The sequence below is a fragment of the Emys orbicularis genome, chromosome 2, assembly GCF_028017835.1.
Source record: "Emys orbicularis isolate rEmyOrb1 chromosome 2, rEmyOrb1.hap1, whole genome shotgun sequence".
Taxonomy (NCBI): Eukaryota; Metazoa; Chordata; order Testudines; family Emydidae; genus Emys; species Emys orbicularis.
Genome location: NC_088684.1, coordinates 238,144,590 through 238,162,391, shown reverse-complemented (window position 1 = coordinate 238,162,391; position 17,802 = coordinate 238,144,590). Strand labels below are relative to the sequence as shown.

The window sequence follows — 17,802 nt, the reverse complement described above, 5'->3', positions numbered from 1 at the left end:
CGACTTAAAGGGCTCTTAAAATCGATTTCTTTACTCCACTCCCGACGAGGGGATTAGCACTGAAATCGGCCTTGCCGGGTCGAATTTGGGGTAATGTGGATGCAATTCGACCCGGCAAGAACTTGGAGAGCTATCCCAGAGTGCTCCATTGTGACCGCTCTGGACAGCGCTCTCAACTCAGATGCACTGGCCAGGTAGACAGGAAACGTCCCGCGAACTTTTGAATTTCATTTCCTGTTTGGCCAGCGTTGTGAGCTGATCAGCACAGGTGACCATGCAGAGCTCATCAGCAGAGGTGACTATGGAGTCCCAGAATCCCAAAAGAGCTCTTGCATGGACCGAACGGGAGGTACGGGATCTGATCGCTGTATGGGGAGACTAATTTGTGCTAGCTGAACTCCGTTCCAGTAAATGAAATGCCAAAACATTTGAAAAAATCTCCAAGGGCATGAAGGACAGAGGCTATAACAGGGACTCGCAGCAGTGCCGCGTGAAAATTAAGGAGCTCAGGCAAGCCTACCAAAAAAACAGAGAGGCAAACGGCCACTCCAGGTCACAGCCCCAAACATGCCTCTTCTATGATGAGCTGCATGCCATTCTAGGGGGTGCAGCCACCACTACCCAAACCTTGTGCTTTGACTCCATCAGTGGAGTAGAACGCAACATGGAAGCGGGTTTTTGGGACGAGGAAGATGATGAGGAGGAGGTTGAAGATAGCTTACAGCAAGGAAGCGGAGAAACCAGTTTTCCCAACAGCCAGGATCTGTTTCTCACCATGGATCTGGAGCCAGTACCACCCGAACCCACCCAAGGCAGGCTCCCGGACCCTGAAGGTGGAGAAGGGACCTCTGGTGAGTGTACCTTTGTAAATATTATACATGGTTTAAAAGCAAGCATGTCTAATGATTAATTTGCCCTGGCATTCGCGGCCAGGACAGCTACTGGAAAAGTCTGTTAACGTGTCTGGGGATGGAGCGGAAATCCTCCAGGGACATCTCCATAAAGCTCTCCTGGATGTACTCCCAAAGCCTTTGCAAAAGATTTCTTGGGAGTGCAGCCTTATTCCGTCCTCCATGGTAGGACACTTTACCACGCCAGGCCAGTAGCGCATAGAACAAAGCATTGCAGAACAAAGCATTGCAGTGTATGGTCCCGGTGTTTGCTGGCATTCAAACAATATCCGTTCTTTATGTGTTATCCTCAGGAGAGTGTTATCATTCATGGTCACCTGGTTGAAATAGGGTAGTTTTATTAAGCGGACATTCAGAGGTGCCCATTCCTGCTGGGCTGTTTGCCTGTGGCTGAACAGAAATGTTCCCCGCTGTTAGCCACGCGGTGGGGGGAGGGGTAAAGCCATTCCCACATGTTATGAAGGTTAAAGAAGCCAAAAGACTGTGGCTTTCCATGGCTGCCTGCAAGCCGAATTCTGTTGCCCAGTCCTGCGTGAGTGATCGCTCACACCAAACCGGCATACCCTCAATAAGAGGCAAAATGCGACCTTGTTACGAAAGCACATGTCCTATGTAATGTTAACAGCAAGGTTTACCGTGAAAGAGTGTACCCATTGTTCTATAAAATGTGTCTTTTTAACTACCACTCTCCTTTTTTTTCCTCCAGCAGCTGCATATGTTTCTCCTTCGCAGAGGCTAGCGAAGATTAGAAGGCGAAAAAACCACACTGGGGATGAAATGTTCTCTGAGCTCATGCTGTCCTCCCACACTGACAGAGCACAGCAGAATGCGTGGAGGCAGACAATGTCAGAGTGCAGGAAAGCACAATATGAGCACGAGGAGAGGTGGTGGGCTGAAGAAAGTAAGTGGCGGGTTGAAGATGATCGGTGGCATCAGCTTGCTGACAGAAGGCAGGATTCAATGCTCAGGCTGCTGGAGGATCAAACTCAAATGCTGCAGCATATGGTTGAGCTGCAGGAAAGGCAGCAGGAGCACAGACTGCCGCTACAGCCCCTGTGTAACCAACCATCCTCCTCATCAAGTTCCATAGCCTCCTCACCCAGATGCCCAAGAATGTGGTGGGGGGGCCTCCGGCCACCCAGCCACTCCACCCCAGAGGATTGCCCAAGCAACAGAAGGCTGGCATTCAATAAGTTTTTAAGTTTTTAAGTTTTAAAGTGCAGTGTGACCTTGTCCTTCCCTCCTCCACCACCCCACCCGGTGCTTCCCTCGTCCACCACCCCTCCCGGGCTACCTTGGCAGGTATTCCCCTATTTGTGTGATGAATTAATAAAGAATGCATGAATGTGAAGCAACAATGACTTTATTGCCTCTGCAAGCGGTGATCAAAGGGGGAGGGGTGGGTGGTTAGCTTACAGGGAAGTAGAGTGAACCAAGGGGGGGGTTCATCAAGGAGAAACAAACAGAACTGTCACACTGTAGCCTGGCCAGTCATGAAACTGGTTTTCAAAGCTTCTTTGATGCGCAGCGTGCCCTTTTGTACTCTTCTAACCACCCTGGTGTCTGGCTGCACGTAATCAGCAGCCAGACGATTTCCCTCAACCTCCCACCCTGCCATAAACGTCTCCCCCTTACTCTCACAGGTATTGTGGAGCGCACAGCAAGCAGTAATAACAATGGGAATATTGGTTTTGCTGAGGTCTATCTGAGTCAGTAAACTGCACCAGCACGCTTTTAAACGTCCAAATGCACATTCTACCACCATTCTTCACTTGCTCAGCCTATAGTTGAACAGATCCTGACTACTGTCCAGGCTGCCTGTGTATGGCTTCATGAGCCATGGCATTAAGGGGTAGGCTGGGTCCCCAAGGATAACTATAGGCATTTCAACATCCCCAATGGTTATTTTCTGGTCTGGGAAGAAAGTCCCTTCCTGCAGCTTTTGAAACAGACCAGAGTTCCTGAAGATGCGAGCGTCATGTACCTTTCCCGGCCATCTCACATTGATGATGGTGAAACATCCATTGTGATCCACCAGTGCTTGCAGCACCATTGAAAAGTACCCCTTGCGGTTTATGTACTCGCTGGCTTGGTGCTCCGGTGCCAAGATAGGGATATGGGTTCCTTCTATCGCCCCACCACATTTAGGGAATCCCATTGCAGCAAAGCCATCCACTATGGCCTGCACTTTTCCCAGAGTCACTACCCTTGATATCAGCAGTTCTTTGATTGTGTTGGCTACTTGGATCACAGCAGCCCCCACAGTAGATTTGACCACTCCAAATTGATGCCCGACTGACCGGTAGCTGTCTGGCATTGCAAGCTTCCACAGGGCTATCGCCACTCACTTCTCAACTGTGAAGGCTGCTCTCATCTTGGTATCCTGGCACTTCAAGGCAGGGGAAAGCAAGTCACAAAGTTCCATGAAAGTGCCCTTATGCATGCGAAAGTTTCACAGCCACTGGGAATCATTGCAGACCTACAGCACTATGCGGTCCCACCAGTCTGTGCTTGTTTCCCGGGCCCAGAATCGGCGTTCCATGCCATGAACCTGCCCAATTAACACCATGATGTGCACATTGCCGGGGTCCGTACTTTGTGAGAAGTCTATGTCCATGTCCTCATCACTCTCATCACCGCGCTGCCATCTCCTCCTCGCCTGGTTTTGCTTTTGCAGGTTCTGGTTCTGCATGTCCTGCTGGATAATGTGTGTGGTGTTTACAGTGCTCATAATTGCCGCGGTGATCTGAGTGGGCTCCATGTTCCCAGTGCTATGGCGTCTGCGCTGAAAAAAGGCGCGAAATGATTGTCTGCCATTGCTCTGATGGAGGGAGAGGCGACTGACGACGTGGCTTTCAGGGTTGGCTTACAGGGAATTAAAATCAACAAAGGGGGTGGCTTTGCATGAAGGAGAAACACAAACAACTGTCACACAGAATGGCCCCCTCAAGGATTGAACTCAAAACCCTAGGTTTAGCAGGCCATTGATTTCACAGAGGGAGGGAGGAGGGAGCAAATGAATACAAAAAAAATCTGGTCTATTTCTTGTTTTGATCCACTCCATCTATCTTATACATCTTAGGCTGTCAGCAGACGGTGCAGTACAACTGCTAGCCATCGTCATCTCCTGGCTGCTCGCCAGAAGACGATGCAGTACGACTGCCGGCAGGACTGAGTCTCCATGAGACGAAACTTGAAAAGGGAATGACCTGGCTGAGTCACTCCCATGTCTGCCCAGGCGCCCCTGACCCACCTCACCGAGTTTGGCTAAAAGAGCACCCAGGAGTATGACGACGATGGCTACCAATTGTAATGCACCATCTGCTGCCAAAAGGCAATAAGCTGCTGCTGTGTAGCAATGCAGTACCATGTCTGCCAGCACCCAGGAGACGTACGGTGATGGTGAGCTGAGCGGGCTCCATGCTTGCCGTGGTATGGCATCTGCACAGGTAACCCAGGAAAAAAGGAGTGAAACGATTGTCTGCCGTTGCTTTCAGGGAGGGAGGGGGGGCCTGACGACATGTACCCAGAACCACCCGTGACACTGTTTTTGCCCCATCAGGCATTGGGATCTCAACCCAGAATTCCAATAGCCTCGGTACTGTGGATGCAGTCCGCTGACTTAATGCACTTAGAGCATTTTGGTGGGGTCACACACGATTGACTGTATAAAAACGATTTCTAAAAAAAGACTTCTATAAATTTGACCTAATTTCGTAGTGTAGACATACCCTTTGTCTCTGGGGGGCTGAGAGAACTGACAGCACCCTGGACAGAGCAGTGCTGCGAGCAGGGACCGGGGGAGCGAGAGACAGCTCCTGGCTGGCTACTGGGGTTTACAGGCTGAGGCCCTGAGGCAAGGGCAAAGAGGATGCTGGGGCCACGAGCAAGTGGCCAGACAATTTGCAGTTGCCACTAAGGGAAGTGGCTGAACAGAGGACTGCAGGGAGACACCAGGTGTGTGGCACGGCCGGAGGGCTGTGCCATTGAAGAGGATGCCGTGGTCCTTGGAGAGATGTGGGTCCTAGAGCAGGAGTGATGGCAGTGAGGCACCACCTGAAGAGAGCACACTACCATGCACAGCTAATTCCAAATACATCCAGCAGGAGGCACCAGAGTGGTGAGTGAACCCCATTACACATGGTGGAGAATGTGGGCACAAGGTCACCCCTGAGATAAGGGGAGGAGAGAGGACTGTGGGGACGATTGCCTAGGTACACGAGTGTTTGAGAGAGTAAAGGCGAGATATTGAAGGTGGGGACGATGGATCCAGAGTATGCAGAGGTCTTCTTTGCAGACGGTTGTTGTGCCATCCCAGGCTGGACTCTGGGGTCAGTACCCTGGCAGAAAGGGACTGACAGACAGCACGGAAGGTTCGAGACCCTGCTGCATGAAATCCAGGAGAACCAACAGAAGGAATGGGAGACACAGTGGTACCTCCAGACTTATTTGGGGAAGCTGGTTAAGCAACAGCAGGCCCTGGTAAAGCTCCTATGGAGAAAGTTTAATAGAAGCCACAGAGAGCTTGAGGAGAAGCCAGGTACCAGGACCAGGAGACCTGTGGCTGGGCTGACTGATTGTTATGCCTGTGGGTGGCAAGGACACTGGAAAAGAGATTGCCCCTACTGGGATGGGGGACTGAAGCCTCAATCAGAGAGTGGGAAGGATTGAGAGCCCAAAAGAATCCCCCCGTCAGGAGAACAAAGAGAGGATGGGCATGTTGGGCCTGTGGGCAACAGAGGCACCTACAGAGGGAGTGCCCTTTCATAAGTTGCAGGGTCATGGCTAGCCCAGGGGATGGGGCTGAACAAGGGAATGACTATGGGAGACCCATGGCCAAGAAGAGACAAGGAGCTTGCTTTTGGTGCGATGAGGGGGGGCATATAAATAAAAAGGTATTGCCCCCTTAAGAGAAGGCAGGATAGGAAAGGCGTGCCCGGGAACCAGGTTGGATCAGAGACTGTCAGGGTGGATGCAGCGGTGATGGCTGTAGACTTGCCAGGGAGTCATCTCCCACACTCAGTAGGAGGTAGTAAGGAGGTCACGGACAAAATGACTGGGACAGAGGGGGCCCAGGGAGAGGTAGGAACAAACGCAGTGGTGGAACAGGCTACTGTGGGACCCCAGACTCTGAGAGAAAAGGGACTGGGGGAGTCCAAAATACAAGCCCAATTAGCAGTGGCAGCCTAAGGGCAGAAGGAGACCTGGCAAGCCTGAGGGAAGAATTTAGGGATGCTATAAAGGAGAAGGAAGATGTGTGTCTCTAGCTGAGGGAAATCAAGAAACAGCAGGATAACATAAAGGGGCATCTCAGAGTAGTGAAGAGCATGAGATCTTCCTACCCCCAAGAGTTGTAGGCTTGAGGGGGGAGAGTGTGTGATGGGGCGCCTGCCCCACACTGGCCTCTACAGGATTAATAGAGCCCAGGGTGGCTGCCTCCTGTGCAGCCTATCAGAAAAGGGCTGAAGGGAGCAGCCAATCATGGCCAAGAAGGCCCATATAAAAAGGGAGCTGCAGGGCAGAGGAGGGCAGTTCTCTGCTGGGAGCCCAGGGAGGAAAGACTGTGTCTCTGGAGAGCTGAGAGAACTGCCAGCACCCTGGACAGAGCAGTGCTGCGAGCAGGGACCGGGGGAGCGAGAGACAGCTCCTGGCTGGCTACTGGGATTTACAGGCTGAGGCCCTGAGGCAAGGGCAAAGAGGATGCTGGGGCCACGAGCAAGTGGCCAGACAATTTGCTGCAGTTGCCACTAAGGGAAGTGGCTGAACAGAGGACTGCAGGTCCCCCAGAAGGGGGAAACCCAGTGTGTGGCAAGGCCGGAGGGCTGTGTCACTGAAGAGGTTGCTGTGGTCCTTGGAGAGATGTGGGTGCTAGAGCAGGAGTGCCGGTGGCGAGGCACCACCCGAAGAGGGCGCACTACCATACAGAGCTAATTCCAAAGACCTCCAGCAGGAGGTGCCAGAGTGGTGAGCAAACCCCATTACACCCACCAAGGCAGCCACAACCCCAGCAGGGATAAAATGGACCAGGAACCTGGGCGCAGAGCAGGGAGCGGCTCCATAAGCGAGGAGTCTCCTCCCTGACCACTCTACTCAGGGGGTAAGTCCCAGAGGCCCCAACAGAACAAAGAGGGGAAACTTGGAGGGCCACAAATCCCCCCCACCCATGTCTAAAAGTGGGTCCTCAGAGCCCTGGGGAAAGAAGCAGGGCTTCTAATCAGCTCCCACTCCCTCCCAAGCTGACCAGCAGGACTCAGACAACTCCCAGGAGGAATGGGTACCAGCGGGAGAGGATTCTGAGACAGACCTCTCAAGAGTGCTGCAGAACCGATGGAAGGCAAGCAGCAAAAGCCTTCACCAAAGCTGCAGCAGAGCGTCTAAGCTCCCAAAGCACCCTAAAAAGGTTCCAAAAAGGGAAAGAAAAGGCACACAAAAAATCCAGGAGACAGAGTCCTCTGACTCTCTTCCTCCACTGAGGAAGGTGAGCTGTCTGGTTCTGAATCCAAACAGAAAGGGTGGGAATGCAGAATTTTTTTTTCACCTTTGAAATTTCAAGCTGTGTGCAACAATGTTGTTTCCACGATTCACATGCAGCTTGAGTGGGCTCCTGAGATCAAGCCTCAGAGTAAATTCCTCCCCTCAAATTCCTCCCCTGAGGCTGCGAGACCCCTTCACTCCTCCTTTAAGAAAGTGATTACGGATGAATGGAACAAGCTGGGTCAGGGCACACACATTAACAAGAGTGACTTCAGGTTTTCTAAACATTCAGAAACCAAAAGGGGTCTATGGCTGAGACACCGAAGGTTGGCGCCACTGTAGCATCCCTCACCAGGGATATGGTTATTCCCTCAGAAGGGAGTTCTACCCTAAGGATCCCAAGGATAGAAAGATGGAGGGCACCCTCTGAGTGTCCCTGGCAGCTACCTGCTTTGCAAGAGCAGCTCCATTCCTGGCTGGAAGGGCTCCAAGCCTAAGGACAGAGAACACCCTGACTTTGGCTCCACTTTAACAAAAGTGTCCTTAGCAACAGCATTTGTACCTAATGCTTCAATGGATGCAATAAGGTTCTCTACCCAAGCCATGTAGCCAGCTGCCAGCTATGGCTCTGACCCTAGAAGATGGACACTAACTCTAAGCAGGTCCTATGCTTGGCCAAGTTTACAGGCTTCCTTCTTGTTGGAGAAAAGCTGGAGAAGCTGCTGGCTGACAATGTGGCAAAACCAAACAGTCTCTCCCTGGCCCACTAAGTGCCCACTGGAGAGTGTGTAGACCAGCCTTCAGACAGAGATGCTTCTTTCACACCTCATCCTCACAGAGGTACCAGCAAAGGTATGACAGATTCCCCAAAGGAAAACGGTGGAATAGAGGTCCAGGGGATAGTCTGGAGGGACCTCAGCCCTTTCCCCTCCCCCAAAATTTTCTTTGAGAAAGATCTTGAAGACATCTGCCCAGAACTGAAACTAGGGGGCAGGATTCCCCATTTCCTGGAGGAATGGTTTTCATCGACCATAGACAAATGGGTCAGAGAGATAGTGAGCCAGGGATACTCCCTCAAAAGATAATGGAGCAAATAATAAAGCAATCAATTTGCAAATGTCTAGATGACAATAAGGTGATAAGTAACAGTCAACATGGATTTGTCAAGAACAAATTGTGTCAAACCAACCTGATAGCTTTCTTTGACAGCTAGGGTAACAAGCCTTGTGGATGGGGGGAAGTGGTAGACATGGTATATCTTGGCTTTAGTAAAGCTTTTGATACTGTCTCACATGACCTTCTCATAATCAAACTAGGGAAATACAACCTAGATGGAGCTACTACAAGGTGGGTGCATAACTGGTTGGAAAACCGTTCCCAGAGAGTAATTATCAGTGGTTCATAGTCATGCTGGACGGGCATAAGAAGTGGGGTCCCACAGGGATCAGTTCTGGGTCCGGTTCTATTCAATTTCTTCATCAATGATTTAGATAATGGCATAGAGAGTACGCTTATAAAGTTTGCGAACAATACCAAGCTGGGAGGGGTTGCAAGTTTTTTGGAGGATAGGATTCAAAATGATCTGGACAACCTGGAGAAATGGTCTGAAATAAATAGGATGAAATTCAATAAGGACAAATGCAAAGTACTCCATTTAGGAAGGAACAATCAGTTGCACACATGCAAAATGGGAAATGACTTCCTAGAAAGGAGTACTGCAGAAAGGGATCTGGGGGTCATAGTGGACCATACGCTAAATATGAGTCAACAGTGTAAAACTGTTGCCAAAAAAGCGAATATCATTCTGGGATGTATTAGCTGGAGTGTTGTAAGCAAGACACAAGAAGTAATTCTTCTGCTCTACTCCATGCTGATTAGGCCTGAACTGGAGTATTGTGTCCAGTTCTGGGTGCCACATTTCAGGAAGGATGTGGACAAATTGGAGAAAGTCCAGAGAAGAGCAACAAAAATGATTAAAGGTCTAGAAAACATGACCTATAAAGGAAGATTGAAAAAATTGGGTTTGTTTTGTCTGGAAAAGAGAAGACTGAGGGGACATAACAGTTTTCAAGTACATAAAAGGTTGTTACAAGGAGGAGGGAGAAAAATTGTTCTTCTTAACCTCTGAGGATAGGACAAGAAGCAATGGGCTTAAATTGCAGCAAAGGCGGTTTAGGTTGGACATTAGGAAAGAATTCCTAACTGTCAGGGTGGTTAAACACTGGAATAAATTGCCTAGGGATGTGGTGGAATCTCCATCATTGGGGATTTTTAAGAGCAGGTTAGACAAACACCTGTCAGGGATGGTCTAGATCAGGGGTCGGCTCGCCCGTGCCGCTTCACGCCGCCCCCATTGGCCCGGGACGGCGAACTGTGGCCAGTGGGGGCCACGATCGGCCGAACCTGCCGCATCAGCAGGTAAATAAACTGGCCCGGCCCGCCAGGGTGCTTACCCTGGCAAGCCGCATGCCAAACGTTGCCGACCCCGGTCTAGATAATACTTAGTTCTGACTTGATTGCAGGGGACTGGACTAGATGACCTCTCGAGGTCCCTTTCAGTTCTATGATTCTATGATAGTAAAAATCTTAAATGAATCAAACTACCATAGAATCTCTATGGATAGAAATTTCATGCTTGAATAATAAGAGTATAGTAGTTGGAATATACTATCGAGCACCTGACTGTGATGGTGATTGTGAAATGCTTAGGGAGATTAGAGAGGCTACAGAAACCCATATTGACTGGGTACATGTCACCTCAGGATGGGATGCAGAAATAAAATGTCTAGACACCATTAATGACAGCTTCTTGGAGCAGCTAGTCCTGGAACCCACAAGAGGAGAGGCAATTCTTGGTTTAATCCTAAGTAGAGTACAGAATCTGGTCCAAAAGGTGATATAGCTGAATTGCTCAATTAATAGCGACAATAATATCATTAAATTTAACATCCTCGTAGAGGGAGAAATACCAAAAAAACCCACCACAGTAGCATTTAAGTTAAAAAAGGGGTGTAGCGTGGTGGTTACCCACTCCAGCCCTGACAGGGTTAAAACCAGCCCTGGGAGAGGGCTGTGGCTGGGGCAAGAAGCCTGGGCTGATTGGGAAAAGTAGGCTCAGCTGTGGCCATGCCCCAGTCAGGCCCAGCTGGCCCCTATAAGAGGCTGTGAGCCAGGGCTTAGTCAGTCTTCCTCTGCCCGTAGAGGGAGAAGGGCCTGGCTGCAAGATGCCAAGCAAGGAACCTAGATTGGAGCAGGGCTGGGGAAGGGCCAGAGAAGCTGGGAACTCTGGCCTGGAAAGCCCTAGGCTGCAGGCCTGACAACAGGCCAAATAGGTGCAGGGTTGCAGGGGGCAATCTATGGGTAGGCAGAGGCAGCAGGTCCGAACCCCTTTGCCTATGATGAGTGGCTTACACTGCAGTCCGCCCCAGTGAGCAGGGGGCTAGACGGGGACTGGCAGTAGCCTAACACTGAGGCAAAGTGGGGATAGTGGGTGGGGGTTCCCCTGGGAGGGGGAGAACTTGAGGCTGTGAGGGGTTACTGTCAGGGGGCAGCACCCCAGAAAACGGGGCACCAGAGTCCATGGAGGGACACGGGGGGCCAAGTGGCAGCAGGACACCAGCCTGCAGAGGGTGCTCCGGAGGCTGGAGAGCTAATTCCGGAGACGACCAGCAGGAGGCGCCCCAGGGGTGAGTCATGCAACGCCAAAAGGGGACTATACAAATCTGAGGAGGCTAGTTAAATGGAAATTAAAAGGAACAATCACAAGAATGAAATGCCTGCAAGCTTCATGAAAACTTTAAAACATCATAATAGAGGCTCAAACTACATGTATACTCCCAAATAATAATAAAGAAAAACAGTAAGAGGACCAAAAACATGCCACCATGGCTAACCAACAGAGTTAAAGAGACAGTTAGAGACAAAAAGACAAAAAATTGCTGTTAGTTTTTGTGTCTTTTGCTAATTGTGCTTCAAATTCTTTTTTGGCCTCCTAGTTACACTTTCATACTTGACTTGCCAAATTTTATGCTCCGTTCTATTTTCCTCAGTAGGAGTTTACTTCCATTTTTTAAAAGAACAGCAATTTTTTTAAGTACTCAAGAAGGAGGAAGCCTACCAGACAATCAGTGGGGCCACTGGATCATTGAGGTGCTAAAGGAGCACTCACGGAAGACCAGGTCATTGCAAAGAAACTAAATGAATTCTTTGCATCGATCTTCTGTGCAGAGGATGTGCAGGAGATTCCCACACCTGAGCTGTTCTTTTTTGGTGACAGATCTGAGGAACTGTCCCACATTGATGTATCAGTAGAGGAGGTTTTGGAAGAAATTGATGAATTAATAAGTCACCAGGGCCAGATGGTATTCACCTAAAAGTCCTGAAGGAACTCAGATATGATGTTGCAGACCTACTAACTGTGGTATGTAACCTATCACTTAAATCAGTCTCTGTACTAGGTGACTGGCAGACAGCTAATGTAACGCTGATTTTTTTTTTTTTTTTTTAAAGGCTCCAGAGATGATCCTGGCAATTACAGGCCAGTAAGCTTAACTTCAGTACCATGCAAATTAGTTGAAATTATAGTAAAGAACAGAAGTATCAGACACCTAGATGAACATGATTTGTTGGGGAAGAGTCAACACAGCACTTTAAAGGGAAATCATGTCTCGCCGATCTATTAGAATTCTTTGGGGGGGGGGGGGGTCAACAAACATGTGGATAAGGTTGATCCAGTGCATTTAGTGTATTTGGACTTTCAGCAAAGGGTTTTAAGCAAAATAGGCAGTCGTGGGATAAGAAAGACGGTCCTCTCATGGATCAGTTAAAAGATAGGAAGCAAAGTTTAGGAAAAAATGGTCAGTTTTCACAATGGAGAGAGGTAAATAGCAGGGTCCCCCACAGATCTATACTGGTACCAGTGCAGTTCAACATACACCTCTACCCCAATATAACGCTGTCCTTGGGAGCCAAAAAATCTTACCGCGTTATAGGTGAAACCACGTTATATCGAACTTGCTTTGATCCGCCGGAGCATGCAGCCCCGCCCCCCCACTACTTTACCACGTTATATCCAAATTCATGTTATATTGGGTCACGTTATATCGGGGTAGAGGTGTATTCATAAATGATCTGGAAAAGAGGGTAGATAGCGAGGTGGCAAAGTTTTGTACCTGTCTGTAATTATGGGAGGAAGCAGTACATTAAAAGGGGAGCAGGTGTTGAATGTCTGGTATGCCAGGAAGGGATTGCTGGGTCAGAATACCAGCCTCTAGAAATAGTCTTTGGGGTCCACCTTGGAACAAAAAAACAACAACAACAACAACAAAATGGGACTCAGACCCCAAGCACAATAGGGAATAAATGGTTTCACACATTTTACAGGCATTCTGTTGGTGAGTATTTCTAGGATGAGGAGAAATCAGTTCCCTGGTTTTTGGAGGGGTAGATGCAGGAGTAAAGCTCTGAAAAGCAGAGTTATTGTTATTGAGTATATAAAATGGGAAAGGTATTGTAGATTACAGCAGCAGTAGCGCCCAGAACATTTTACAAGAATGACTGAGTGAATAACCAGAGTGCCTGGGATACAGATTTTTTTTTTCTCTTGGGTGTGCTCGTGGGACATTATTTTGATCTTTGAACAATTTTAAGTAAAACTTCTGTTTAAAACAAACGGCTTCTGTGACAATTCTTACCCTCAACTTGCCCGTTCTTATGAACCTTCCCCTCAGGTGATAAGTAGAATTCTCATTTTCATATCTGCTATTCATATGAACACACCTGGCAATTTAGTTTTTGTTGCTTCAGAGGAAACTGGATCAAACCACTATCAATTTATGCAGTATTAATGGGCTTAGTGCTTTATTTACTATAAATGAAGTGCATAACACATCGGCAACAGTGAGCATGAAAACAAAAATTTAATGGGTCACTTTTATGATGCAAGAGTGAAGTGAAGAGACCTCTGTTGTGTGATTTACTTTTAATACTTGGTAAAGTAGTTTTAGTTGGAATAAAGAGGATTCCCTATTAAGACTCACATTCCTATTTTTTTTCCACTTTCTTATTTCACACACACTTTGAGACCTGAAGCAACTTTTTCCATACCTGTGTACCAATCCTTTTAGGGGTTTTCCACTGTTATGTTTTTCATTCCTCCCCACCACCTTTTAAATAACATTTGCAATTGTTTTTCATTCATGCAGTCAGTTTCATGACATGGCAGTGTGACTTGACACAAATAAAATCTTTCTGCATCCATAGTAATTAATTACATTTTAGTAATCATTTTAAATGTTCCTACTATATAAATGTATTCATGAGCTTGCTTGTTACAAGTAAATGTCTGATACATCCTTGTGAAGCAGACATAATTGCTTTTGCAGAGGTATACACATTGAAAAAGTTTTGTAAATAAACAAAAGTTGGCTAGTGATGAGCAGGTGGGAAGGGAGCAAACGGTTTGATGAATCATAGGAAATTCCTACATTTTTTCAGTGGATTCTTTTAATCATGCATAGGGTCTTAAGAAAGTAATTAACCTTTGTTATTACAAGTTGTCTATTCAGTCTGGTCAGTCGCGTAAACCATCACACACAGATGTCATGTGAACACGTGCCAACGTGATGTTAGTTACCCATACAGAGCACATCTATACAGCAGCTGCGAGGGGTGATTCCCAGCTCGGGTAGATGTACACATGCTAGCTGTGCTTGAGCTAGCTCCTAAAAATAACAGTATGGTCAGGGCAGCTGCCTGAGGATGTACCCAGGGGGTTGGATGGGATTGTACAATTAGTTAAACCAATGCTACCTCTTGTATGTAAGCCCTTATGACCAGCCCTCCTGGGAAAAGGTCCTATTCCCTGCACTTAAATAGCCAAGCTAGTTCATTTCATGATGGGGATGGAGGAAATGTAAGGAGCCCAGAATTTGTCCCTTGGCTTTAATGGGAAATTGCATAATAAAAGGCTGCAGAATTCAACCCTAAATCTTCAGAAAGCATTTCCGGCCACAAAATCAGAGCCTCTTGTGTGGTCTCATTTCTTTGCCCACAGACTTTCCTTCTTCCAAAAAAAATACAGCTTTGCCTAGAAAGTCGCATATTTTCATTCTCCACTCAGCCATCCCACAAACACACAGCACCTATAAAGTACTCAACAAAAACATGAAGCCCAATTCCGATCCCAGCTCCTGTACGCCACTCTAGTGGCATATAGGGGACATAAAGGAACCACAACTGGCTATGGGAGGATTCTCCCTCTACAGGAGCTGCTTAGGACCACCATATCCCATGAGTTCAAAATAAAGAAAAATCTAATGTCTTTAATAATCAGTTTAATCAGGACAAAGTAAGATTGCTTGAGTGCCTTACCTGAGGATTTCCACACTTTTAACAGGTTTTGATTTTTTTTAAATGAAACTTTAACTATGACTTTCTTAAGTTTCTATTGCTTGTTTTGAGGACAATTACAACATCCCTGTAAAGTATTTTACCCTAAATTACTGCTATGAACTCTCAAACTTAACACCATCTTAATGTAGTTTTTGTCTCAGCGTAATCTCTTATTGTTATAGTTTCTGATACGCTGTTTAATCAGATCAGATTTAAATAAAGTCCTTATTACTCCGTATAGTATGAGTAAAGACAAATATGAACTGGTTTAAGGGTGTTAACCATGTTAGTCTGGATCAGCAAAAACAACGAGGAGTCCTTGTGGCACCTTTGAGACTAACAAATTTATTTGGGCATAAGCTTTCGTGGGCTAGAATTCACATCATCAGATGCATGGAGTGAAAAATACAGGAGCAGGTACAAATACATGGAAGGATGGGGGTTGCTTTACCAAGTGTGAGGTCAATCTAACAAGATAAATCAATTAACAGCAGGATACCAAGGGAGGAAAAATAACTTTTGAAGTGGTAAGAGAGTGGCCCATTACAGACAGTTGACAAGAAGGTGTGAATAACAATAGGGAGAAATTAGTATTGGGGAAATTAAGTTTAGATTAGTATTGGGGAAATTAAGTTCATGTTGGATTCAGGCCTAATCTGATGGTATCGAGTTTGCAAATCAATTCCAGTTCTGCAGCTTCACTTAAAAAACGGACTCCAACGTGAAGCTGCAGAACTGGAATTAATTTGCAAACTGGATACCATCAGATTAGGCCTGAATAAAGACTGGGAGTGGTTGGGTCTTTAGTCCTGCAGCTAAAAGCGATTGACAAAGTTCTACCCGGCATTTCCACATGCAGTGAATAATGACCTTTGGGGAAAGCTTTATGGGGAAAGATTGAAAAAAAGAGAGAAAATCTCTGATGGGAATTGTTGGTCACCCAATGACTGGGAAGAGAGATGTCAGAAGGCTGCATATTAGTAAAAAGCCTTGTTCTCTTTGGATCACGTGGCTGTGAGTTTCTCCATTCAGTGACAGCAGAGGTGAGCAATGGGTTAGTTCGGTTCCAGCTTTTAGAAGCATGAGAGTGTGTCGGCCTTTTTCATAAAGCTCCCCTTGACCTTCATGTGGTCTCTACAGGAAATTGTACAAATGCCATTAACAAGTGAGTCTAGGGGAACAACAGGGAGATTGACATAGGTTGAAGAACTGGTTATTTTGTTAGATCTTGCAGGATCAGTACTAGACTATGTGTCAGAAGCTGCAGATCCACTGGTGACAGGCTGCACCTGGGGTGGGAAGGACCCCTCACAGGGAGGCAGTGAGAAAGAGTGTTCTGCTCCTGCTCCTCATTTCCCTCCTCTGTACTGCATGCAAAGGGACAGTGTGAGCAAGCTGAGCTGAACCTCTCGCTGTATCTCGAAGACTCAAAACCCTTCTGGCTAGATTTTGCCACTCCCCAGCACTGGGGCACCAGCCGAGCCACACGCGCACAACTGGTGGGATATAAATGAAAAGGAAGATTTAAGAGGAATAAAAGGGGGTCAAGGAGAAAGGAAGAGGCTGTGGCTCCTGCCTCCCAGGTGCCTTGCCTGATGCTCCTATTGTAGCCCTTGGCTGAGGAGTTTTTCCACCCCCTCCTGGTGGCTGTTCCTGCCCAATCAGAGCCTTTTACCAGACTCTTTCTGACAGGGGTCTGCAGACCCTGGTTGGGCTTGATCTAGGGCCCCTCCCCCCTTGCGGATACTGCTCTGCTCCTTCACAGCAGGTTATTCCCCTGAGCTGGTCTCATTTTTTTCATGGAGCTGCTTTCCTGTCCCAAATGGGGCTTCCTCTGGCCCCTTTGCAAGGTTGATCCACTACCGCTGACCAGGGCTTCCTTTGCACTTTCCCCCCACCTGCTGCACATCTCCTGCCTCCATTGGGGTTTTCTGTGACCCCCCCCCCTCCTCCTCAATCTTCCTGTCACCTGCTGACCTCAAGAACTTCGTGATTTGAGCCAACCTCTGCCCAAGTGGCTCCTGCTGCTCAGGTAAGAAGATTCCTTCTGGTGACTTTTGCCCTCTCCGCCTGGTGGCACCTGTTGCCTTATTGTGGCAGTTCCCTTCCCTCAATTCTGGCACTGCCCTGCCACTTAGAGCTGCCTGCTGCTTCGTGCTCCTGCTGCTTCCTCCCTTCTCTCCACAACGTTTTTCTGCACCTTCAACCCCACAGCTTGCTCAATGCTGCACTTTTGTACGTTTCCCTCGGCTGTCCTCTCAGCCTCACCGCCAGCCCATTTCTGCACCCAAAATAGTAGCTTTTTATTTCAGCCAACATACAGTTTTAATTATAATCCCAGAGGCAGGAGGAAAAACATATTACATGGGAAGGAGGAGATAAACCTGAGGTGATTCTCAGGGGGCCATGGACGTGCTTGAATCAACCCTGCACTAATGTATATAAATCAGGAAGCAAAGCTGGTGTTCTAGCAAGAACTAGACTTAGTGATGCTGGATTGCATCCCTTCCCAGAGGTTGTCTAAATCCCATTTTCATCATTTAATAAAAGGCAGCAAGAGATTAGCAGCTAGTATTATATAAAACTCCATTCTTACCCACCTCCTAAAGAAAACCCACAAACCTCTCACTGCCTTTTAATTCTTCAGCGGACAGTTGAAAATATTTTAAAGTTGCCATAAATCAAGGAGATGTTTTTAGTCAAAATAAATGAGAGCAGTGCTTTCCTGAGAACTCCGCAGGCATCCCCAATTCAGGAAATATCCGAGATTCCTGAGGAAAGAGAAGAACTACAGTGGGTGATATTCTGCAGTTTTGTAACTCCACATTTTGTTATTATGAGGAAACCAATTATCAACTAAGAGTTCAATCTAAAAGTATTAATTCACTTAGGACACTTTAATGCTGGCTCCTCCAGCCTGTGACACTCTGACTTTTGAAATATATTTAACTATTCACTTGTTTATTGTTCTAATTAGTAACTGGCAAATGGATTTAAAAAACATCTTAACCCTGAATCAAATCAT

General features: G+C 47.4%; 1 pseudogene; it reads left to right on the top strand.

The window, feature by feature from the left end:
- Positions 1-664: 664 nt before the first annotated feature.
- LOC135873818 (ATP-binding cassette sub-family B member 5-like) overlaps positions 665-17,802 on the top strand; it is a 34,765-nt pseudogene continuing 17,627 nt past the window's right edge.